Source organism: Petaurus breviceps, unplaced genomic scaffold, assembly GCF_028583685.1.
Source record: "Petaurus breviceps papuanus isolate PSGF00001 unplaced genomic scaffold, PetGlider_PUasm1.0 175, whole genome shotgun sequence".
In the NCBI taxonomy this organism is placed as follows: domain Eukaryota; kingdom Metazoa; phylum Chordata; class Mammalia; order Diprotodontia; family Petauridae; genus Petaurus; species Petaurus breviceps.
In genome coordinates, this window is record NW_027185764.1 from 64,857,877 (window position 1) to 64,867,890 (window position 10,014).

Sequence of the window (10,014 nt, forward strand, 5' to 3'; positions counted from 1 at the left end):
GCTCTTTGTGCATAACAATACAAAACTCATTAACAACCTGAGAGCCTTCTGGTTAATGCTGCTCAAGATCAGTAGTCCCCCAGACCTTCCATATCAAAGTCATGCCATGAGACCTGTGAAGGGGATCCTTCCCAAAATAATTCCATTCACCTTCAATTTTAATACCACAGATCTTCAAAAGCACCCAACCACTGCAATCACATCTCAAGTCAGGGCAAGTCTGAATTTGTGGGGCTGTCTCTGCTGGTCTGGCTCTGGTTAGCAGATCAGTTCTTTCTTTGGTATTTCTTTACAAGGGCAGTCCTCTCCAATGTGCTGACTTCAGAGCAATTGCTTCCTTTAAGGTAGATGGAAAATGATTGTTGCTCAAGGAAACTGAGCAAAGAAACTAACTTGGAATTGCCCTCATTGATTAAAAAAATCATTCAGGAGGCATCCATGCATTCCAAGAAATGGGGAGGGTGAGAGAAAGGCATGCCTCAAGATAAGGGAGAATTTTATTTTGATGTTTCAATGAATATTAGCATCCACATGTGAGGGTGGAAGGTCTAATTCAATCAATCACCCCATTTAAATGACTAACAAGACACTCTAGCCCTGATACCTTTATCAGGTGGGACCATCTCTGTTGAATCAATTAATCAAAGGCCTTAATCTAAGGAGGGATCTGTCACAATCTATGGGTTTTCTATGAAATAGCAATCCATTTTTGAACCTAGTATTTGAGTGTCTAGCAGCTTCTGAGAGGTATTCATTTGGGGGTGAGCAGCCTCAGGGCATGTGTTAAAGGATGAACACTCTTCCTAAATTTTAAGTTCCCAGTCCACCCTTCACACCCCTGAAGGAAAGGGGAAGAAAGATGAAGTTTCCACATCATTGGTGTAACTGGGAAAAATAGATCTGGGGTAGGTCTTGGAAGAAGAGAAGAATACTTTCTGTTTCTACCAGAGATTATAAATTCAAAAGATTTAGAGTTAGAATGGACCTCCTCCTCCATCTCCTCCTCCTACTCCTCCTCTTCCTCCTTTTTTTTTTTTGCAGGGCAGTTGGGGTTAAGTGACTTGCCCAAGGTCACACGGCTAGTTTTTGTGTTTAGTGTCTGAGGTCGGATTTGAACTCAGGTCTTCCTGACTCCAGGGCCAGTGCTCTATTCACTGCACCACCTAGCTGCCCCTCTCCTCCTTTTCCTGCTCCTCCTCTTCCTCCTCCTCTCTCTCTTTCTCTCAGTCACCCTCTCCTCTCTGTGCCAGTCAGTCTCTCTTTCCTCTCTTTCTTTCCCTGTATGTCTGCCCTTCTCCCTCTCTTCTTCCTCTATCCTCTTTCTGTCTGTCCCCTATAACCCCACTGTTATTCACAGATAAAAACAGGACCATCAGTCTCTCACTAACAAAAGGCACCATGACAGCATGGGGGCTGCCAGCTTAGAGGAAGTGTGCATCTACTTTGCTCCTCAAAGGACATTAATTCTGGGGAGCACTTAAGATAGGATTGATTCCTGACAATAATAAGATTCATTAATCATTTCCTCTTTGTCATAGTAAAGTAATACAAATGTGCATACAGTATGATCTATACATAAAGATGAGTTTACTCTCCAAATTTGTCATTAATTCTTTGCAGGTGTTTTTGAGTGTTAAACCCTTTGCATTCCTTTAAGCGGTGCCTGCCTTTAATCAGAATGTGATAATTCCGCATTTCATACTCTTAAAATCTCTTTTAATGCAACATCATTGAGTCACCATACAAGAATTGTGCTCTTATCAGCCTTGGTGGCTTCCCCACGCCCTGGGGGTTCCATTGACAATCCCTTGGGTGTCTCCTTAAGAAAGGAGACAAAAAGACAACACCCAGACCAGAAGGAGGACCAATACCAGAGCTAGAATTATCAGCATCTTTTTTTTTTTTTTTTTGCTTTTTGGAGGGCAGAAGACTGGGTAATTGGGATTAAGTGACTTGCCCAAGGTCACACGGCTAGTAAGTGTTAAGTGTCTGATGCCGAATTTGAACTCAGGTCCTCCTGACTCCAGGGCCAGTGCTCTGTTCACTGTGTCACCTAGCTGCCCCGAAGTAAGCCTTTTTTTAAAGAAGGCTTAAAACTCTTAAAACAACTGTGTTGAAACTTGAACAATCACTAAGATACATTACTAACAGAAGTCTTTAAGAGCAGATGATCTCTGAAGTTCCTTCTGGCCCTGAAGTTCTAGGATTCTATAATCCTATGACCCCTTTAGGTCTTTTGGGGTTTTTTTAGCACTCTTTTCTGTCTCTGTGTCTCTATCTCTTTCTATCTCTGTTTCTCTCCCCAACCCAGTGCATTCTTTTGTACTTAATTTCCTTTCTACTTTCCCATATTTTCTTTCTTTGGTTTTATGCTTTCCCTCATCTTTATTTTTACCCCTCCCCACTCATTCAATGGGTGGGATGAACTTCCATCTCAGGAAATATAGAGTTTATACTTTGGTTCCCCTCAGCTTTGCCAGAGGCTTCTGTTTTGGGGGTTTTCTGCAGAGAATGTCCAGTTGTCTCATCAAGCCTTTCCCTTACATGCAAGAAAATGGGATCTGGTTACTTCAGAGGCTGCTGACTCTCCATCACTTCATTAATAAAAAACAGCCTTATATGATTAATTCCTACATTCTGCCATATTACTCAGAGCTACAGTCAAGTCCTGTTGTCATGTCTTTATTTTGCTGTTCCTCTATTACAGAAAATCAATAAACTGTCTTAAGTCAGATGAAGTTCTGTGAGGGAAGCAGAGTCCATAAATCAAATCAAAACTAAATTATATTAAAGGAAGAAAACAGGATTAACAGGCCCTGCCCATGGTTAGGTTCATAATCACTGAGTTACCCAAAATACACAGCCTTACCAAAGTGCTGGTCAGTGAGCCAGGGAGTTAGCACCAAGTGACAAGGACCATAGGATGTGAGAGCTGGAAAGAATTTTAGAAATCATCTAGTCCAATCTCTTTATAGCTGAGGAAGCTGAGGTCCAAGGAGATTGAATCACTTGCCCAAGATCACTTATTAGTCCCTGGAAGATGGGTCTAGGATCAAAGGATTATCAAAGTATTATCACAGAATCATAGATCTACCATGTGGAAACATACAGCAGTAAGGACTCCATTGTGCTATAAAAATTAAGAATGAATTTAACAGTGTTGTTGTTCTTAAGTAACATCTGACTCTGGACTTGTCCATGTGGTTTTCTTGTCAAAGAAAATGGCATCATTTGCCATTCTACAGATTACAGTTGAGGAACTAGGGTAAATAAGGGTTAAGTGACTTAGTTAAGTGACTTGTCCAAGGTCACACAGCTAGTAAGTGTATGAGACTAGATTTGAACTCTGGTCTTTTTTATCTTAAGTTCAGACCTCTATCTGACTCTTCATTGCCCCATTTGGTGGTTTTCTTGGCAAAGATATTGCAGTGGTTTGCCATTTTTTTTTCTCCAGCTCACTTTACAGCTGAGGAAACTGAGGCAAACAGGGTTAGATGACTTACCCAGGGTCACACAGCTAGTAAGTGTCTGAGACCAGATTTGAACTCAGGAAGATGAATCTTCCTGACTCCAGACCCAGGGCTCTATCCACTGCACCATCTAATTGCCCTTTTCCTCTGTTAATTATCTCCTATTTATCCTATATATAAGTTTGCTGTTATTGTGCAGGTGTTTTAATCATATCCAGCCCTTCATGACCCCATTCTGGATTTTCTTGGAAAAGATACTAGACTAGTTTGCCGTTTCCTTCTCCAGCTCATTTTACAGATCAGGAAATTGAGGCAAACAGGATTAAGTGACTTGCCTAGGGTGCAAAGGTTAGTAAATATCTAAGGACAGATTTGAACTCAGGAAGATGAATCTTAGTGACTCCAGACCCAATGTTCTATTCATTGCAATGCTTAATAAATGCTTGTTGGAAATTGCTTGGAGAGGCAGAGTTTTTCTGACTAATTAGCAGTAGGAACTCTCCCAGTGAGAAATCTCCCTCTAAGAAAAATGCGCAAAAAATACTGAAGATGAAATAATAAGTGCTTATAAATATTAATAAAAGGTTTCTCAGACACATGATATAGTATAGCCACAATCTTTAGTTCTTCCAATTCTCTGTATAAGTGCCAGCCATTCTGTCAGTCTCTCATGAACCAGAGCAATTGGAAATTGCACGATTCTGCATCTTCAAGCGCAGGGATCTGTGGATACTTCAGTCTTACTCCCAGAATGGATCCGGCTCAAATACAAGGTGTAGAATATTTTTCTTTCACAGCACTCACTTTGCAAACACAGTGTCACACAGTGACTGATGAGGCTCAACACTCAAAGCCCAGATCCCCCACCTCTAAGCATTAGACCTGGAAGCAAGGGATATGCTGGGGGCATCTTGAACCTGACTGAGCAGGCTGTTAAATTTTCAGTGAGCATTTACACCTCCAAAATCAACAAATGCTATAAAGTAGGGCTTAATTAATTGTTTTGTGGGTTGTTTAGACTTAAGAAAATGATGCAGAAAATGCAGATTACATTTAAATAGGTTTCATATGTATACATTTTACTCCCCCTCCCTCACTACCACACTCCTGCCTGAAACCAATGTTAGTTGACATCTAGCCCACCTCACTCAGTTCATATATAGTCTTTATGATCAGAGGACTGCCCTGTGGCCAACCCAAACATTGTGGGGAATGAATTCTTTATTTACAGAAAAGGAAACTGAGGTCCAAAGACATTAAATGTTGTGTCCCACAATGGGGGCTTTTCTCCCAGGTTCCCTAACTCCAAATCTGTCACACCCCAAAAAAGACAGAATTTAGCAGCAAAAAAAAAAAAATGGAACCTTGTTTCTGTTATGTCATAGCTAGATTTCACAATAATGAGGGCTTTAGTGACAGGATATCTTTGGGACAAGAAAAAGTCACCTTTTTTTCTATCCTTCTTAATTTCTATATCATATTTATAGTTTTCAAAGCCCTTCTATACATAGCTGTCTAATTTGATCCTCACAACAACCTCTGAGACAGAGATTCTTATACCCAATTTATAAAGAGACTGAGAGGTGGTTAGGTGGTGCAGTGAATAGAGCACCGGCCCTGGAGTCAGGAGGACCTGAGTTCAAGATCTGACCTCAGACACTTTACATAAAAACTAGCCGTGTGACCTTGGGCTAGTCACTTAACCCCAATTGCCCTGCCCGCCCCCCTACAAAAAAAAGAAACTGAGGCTCAGGAAGAAAACTGACTTGCCCACAATCATAGCTACTAATAAATGTCATTGGCCAGGACTAGAAAATGGATCCTTGGACTCCTTATCTACTAATTATTCTTCCCACTACACCATACCATCTGCACTGCAAGCTTTTTGTGCTTTATGTGACAACTTGTCTATTCCCAAATTTCCAGCTTGTTATTTGGCAGACATATTTTTTTAGGACTAAAGAAAATGGCTCATACTAAATTTCTTTCTGAGTCTGTTAGAAGCCTACCCCATGAGGAAGCACTACAAGGCCACATGGCACACCATGACAAGGCTTCTATCTGCCAATCTTCTCCCCACCACCCTTTTCCCAATGGACAACTCATACTTTCTCATCTGTTGAAAATTCCTTTGCTGTTTTATCCTGGGACTTCAGCTCTTCTCCATCTCCCTTCTCCCTTTGGAATCCCTAATTAGTATTCTACCTCTGCAAGTGACATCCTCTCAAAATTTATTTCAATTTAAGTCCTTGATCTCTTTTCCTTTTCCTCTGCAGCCCTGCTCCCCAAACAAAGACCAAAACTGCCACATGAAAAATCACTGCAAATGGAAACCAGGCAGAATCTGAGTCTTACTACAGCCTTGGGCAAAGCCAGGACCTGGGCTAAGCAGCTCTGACATAGGGGGCTGGTCTTCAGTCTTTTATATTTGACATGCTATGAGTCAATAAAGGCAACCTACTGGGCTTACGGGTTTTATAGATTGTAATGGTGAATTGCAAATCTGGAGTCACTACGAGCAACTGCTATGATTCAATGATTCAATTAGACAAGCTTTTATTGAGTGCCTGTATGGGCACTATATTAGGCACTGATGATATAAAGAGTAAACTAAAGCAGTCCCTCCCCTCAAAGAATTTGCATTCTGCTGGAGAGAACCAAGTATGTAGATGTAATAGAGGTAAAACAAGTAATAATCATTTTAAAAGTTAGCATTTATTTTTTTATTTTAAATTCTTTGCCACTTTAAGTTTTTCATCTTACATGTGTAAAGTTGTTGGATCCAGACTTATTTACACACAACTCCTCCGCCTGAATCCCGCAGACCTGCCAAATGGTCTTCTTACTGGTCCTCATATATGGAACTCCAATCTTCCATCTCTATGACTATGATGGCATTTCCCACACTTGCGATACAATCTTTCTTCACTTTCTGCACGTTTATAATCAGCCCCTGGTTTTCTTCACATGGTTCAGTTCAGATGAAAGCTTTTACTTGAAGCCTTTCTTGATCCTACACCTTTTGTATACAAAATTATCTTTTAACTGATTTGTACATACCAATATATGTGAATGTAATCTCTCCTGGCTAGATTGTAAGCTCCCTGAGGACAGAGAGTTTTTTATTTTTTTTCTTTGTATCCTCATCACCTCTAATAGTACCTAATCCACTGTAGGCACTTAATAAATGCGTATTGATTGATTAATTCATCTAGCTTAACAAAAATCCTTTGACAAAAAAGGGGACTTGCTCAAGTTTATGTGGATACTAAAGAGTAGGGCTGAGGCTGGGATTTTTTTTTCTTTAGCTTTTTAGAAAATATATTTACTGAAATGGCACAAAAAAGAACAGTAGTTACAAAGCATTTACCCCCCAAAACCTGGGGCATCATTCCACAGAGTTATATGGAATCCAGGAACGTGAATGTTAATTTAAAGTACAATGGTAGGGAAGTATGTATGTAGGCAACACACACATGACCAAGGCAACTCAGAATTCTGAAACAATGAAGTGTTTCAATGCTTTTTTTTTTGGGGGGGGGGGGACTTGGATTTTAGAAAAATGTGTGGGCTCTAGTTTCTGAATGGTGAAAGTGTTCAACATTAAGGAACTATGACATTCACCATGTTTAATTTTGTAATGCCGTACTTCTTTTTCTTGGGAGCATTATTATTAACACAAAAATGGCAGTGCCTTTCTCTTACATAGTCTAAAGCAGTGGTGGGAAACCCACAGCCCCAAGGCCACATGTAGCCCTCTAAGTCCTCAAGTGCAGCCTTTGGACTGAATCTGAATTTCACAAAACAAATCCTCTTAATAAAAGGATTTGTTCTATGAAACTTGGACTCAGTCATAAGACCCTGGAAGGCCACAAGTTCCCCACCCCTGGCCTAAAGACACGATGATATATTGGAAGATTATGGACCTGGGAATCAGAAGTGTCAAAAGTCCTGAAATAAAATCAACCCCTAATTGTAAGATTATGGAAGAGCCACTTTGGACCTATTTCTTAAAATTCTCACAATGTCAAACTTGTAGGATTATGATGAAAGGCTTTTTGATAAAAGTTATTACATAGTGTGTTTCAATTTTCAAAGTACTTTTCATGCATCTCTCAACTTATGTTCATACCTAGTCATGAGTTAGGTATTATTCCTATATTCTCATTTCATAAACAAGTAAACTGAGCCCCAGAGGAGTGGAGTGGCTTTCTCAAAGTCACTTAGCTGTCAAATTGTGGAGTTTTTCTTGAATTCTAGTCCTTTGATTCCATTCCATGTTTAATGCTCTTTATCACAATATCAGATCCTTTGAAAAGTCAGCCAACCAACCAACCAACCAACAAGCATTTATTAACCACCTTCTGTGTTCTAGGTACTGCCTCTATAGATACAAAGAAAGGCAAAAATAATCATTGCGCTCAAGGAGTTTCCAGGGCTTGGCTGGTTAGGTGATATAGAAGATACAGTGCTAGACATGGAAGCAAGAGGATCTACTTAGCCATGTGATCTGGGGCAAGTCACTTAACTTCTCAGAGTTTCAGTTTTATCTATAAAATGGGGGTAGTAGCACCTACTTCATGGAGTTATGAGGGTTTTCTTTTTGAGAATCAAATGAGATCATAAATGTAAAGTGCTTTGTAAATCTTAAAGCACTGTATGAAGGTAGTTATTATTATTGTTGTTTTTATTTTATTATTTATCCAATAAATACTCACCAACATGAATTACTAACATCTCCTGGAATCATAGGATTTAGAGCAGAGAGATATCTATTGTGAACTCTTCATTTTACAGATGAGGAAACTGAGGCTATGAGAGGTTGAAATATTTTGTACAAGATCATACCAAAAGAAAAGAGCAAAGATTGGATTCCGATTGGGTCTTCTGAGCCAAATTCAGTTCTCTTTTCATTATAACATACTTCCTCCAAATTCCTTCAGAGAGGCAACAAAGGGTTATGAAAAGCAAATTTGCTTTTGTGTCAGAAGGCTTGCATTTAAGTCCTAATTCTATTACTTACTGGATATATGACCTTTTCACAGTTTCCTTGACTGCAAAATAAGATTAATCAGATCTGTTCTGCCTGCTTCATAGAATTGTTGTGTGAATCAAATCACATCAGGTATGTAAAGAAAAACCTATGCAATAGCTATTATGACCAGGGAATACTTCAGTTGGTTATTTCCTATGGAAGAGATGAGACAAACAGAATCAAACACCCAATGACTCTTTCCTGCTTTAAGTTGGGATTTGTTCAATGAAACAGAAATTCCATTGTAGGATTTGATTTCTTTTTTTTTTATAACTTTGATACTAAAAGTTAAGGAATAATTCAATAATTTCAAGCCATGATAATGAAAATGAAAATAAGATAAAAAGAACAGGGTAGTGAAAAGAAAACTTAGATTTGGAGCACTAGAAACCTGTGAGATGTTGTACAAGCCTTGTAACTTCTCTAAACCTCAGTTTCTACATCTGTAAAAGGTTAGAATAGAACTAGATAATCACTAAGGTACTGTCCAATGCTTAACATTCTAGGACTCTATTTATTCATGATATTTACTCTTCCATTAGATTCCAATTAGATCCTTGAGGGCAGGGACTGTCTTTTGTCTCAGTGTATATCCTCAGTATTTAGTACAGTACCTGGAATATAGTAGGTGCTTAATGAATGTTTATTGGTTGATTGACCATAATATTAAGGCTGGAAAGGACCATATAGAATATCTCGTTTAAGTCATGCTCCCTCCCCTCCGCCCACTTCACTCTCACCCAACTCATCTCCCTTCCTCTCCATACTGGACGTCTCACTATAATCTAAATATGTCTCCTGCTTTCTGACCTCTATTTGATTAAGAGCCCCATAATTCCAAAAATCTTGCTGTGAAATTCTATCCAGTTTTCTCTATGAAATTTTCTTTTATTCCTCTCGTCAGATGCTATCTACAATAACCCCCCTTGCCCTACCAAAACATCATTAATCCATTTAAGTCATAAACTCATATTCTGAAACTGCTAGAGAGGGCAGGAAACCTTATAAGTCATTTTATTCATTCTCCTGCATTGATAGATGAGAAACCTGCAATGTGCAAGTCTTCTCTCCTATTAGATTGTGAGCGCTTTGAAGGCAGACACTATGATTTATTCCTCTTAAATTGACTCATATGAATGAGGTAGATCTGTAAAAGGTGGCCTACATTCCCAGTCATTCTGCATTTAAAGGGTAGCTGTGAAATACCTCATGTTTATGCCTCTCTGACAGTTGAGTGGGGCTAAACTCCCCAGGAAAGGTCTTTCTCTCTTGTGTGTCTCTCATTCCTGGAAACATAAGGACAGCATCAACCACAGGTGTTTAGGAGAAGTGATATTAAATCCAGCAAAAATATTCTTTAACAGAATATTTCAAAGACACACTACTAAGCAGAAGTAAGGCAGAGATGGTATAGGAACCTGGGCTGGCTTTTTTTTTTTTTTCAGTGCTCCAAGCTACTGAATCAAGCAAACACACACACACACACACACACACACACACACACACACA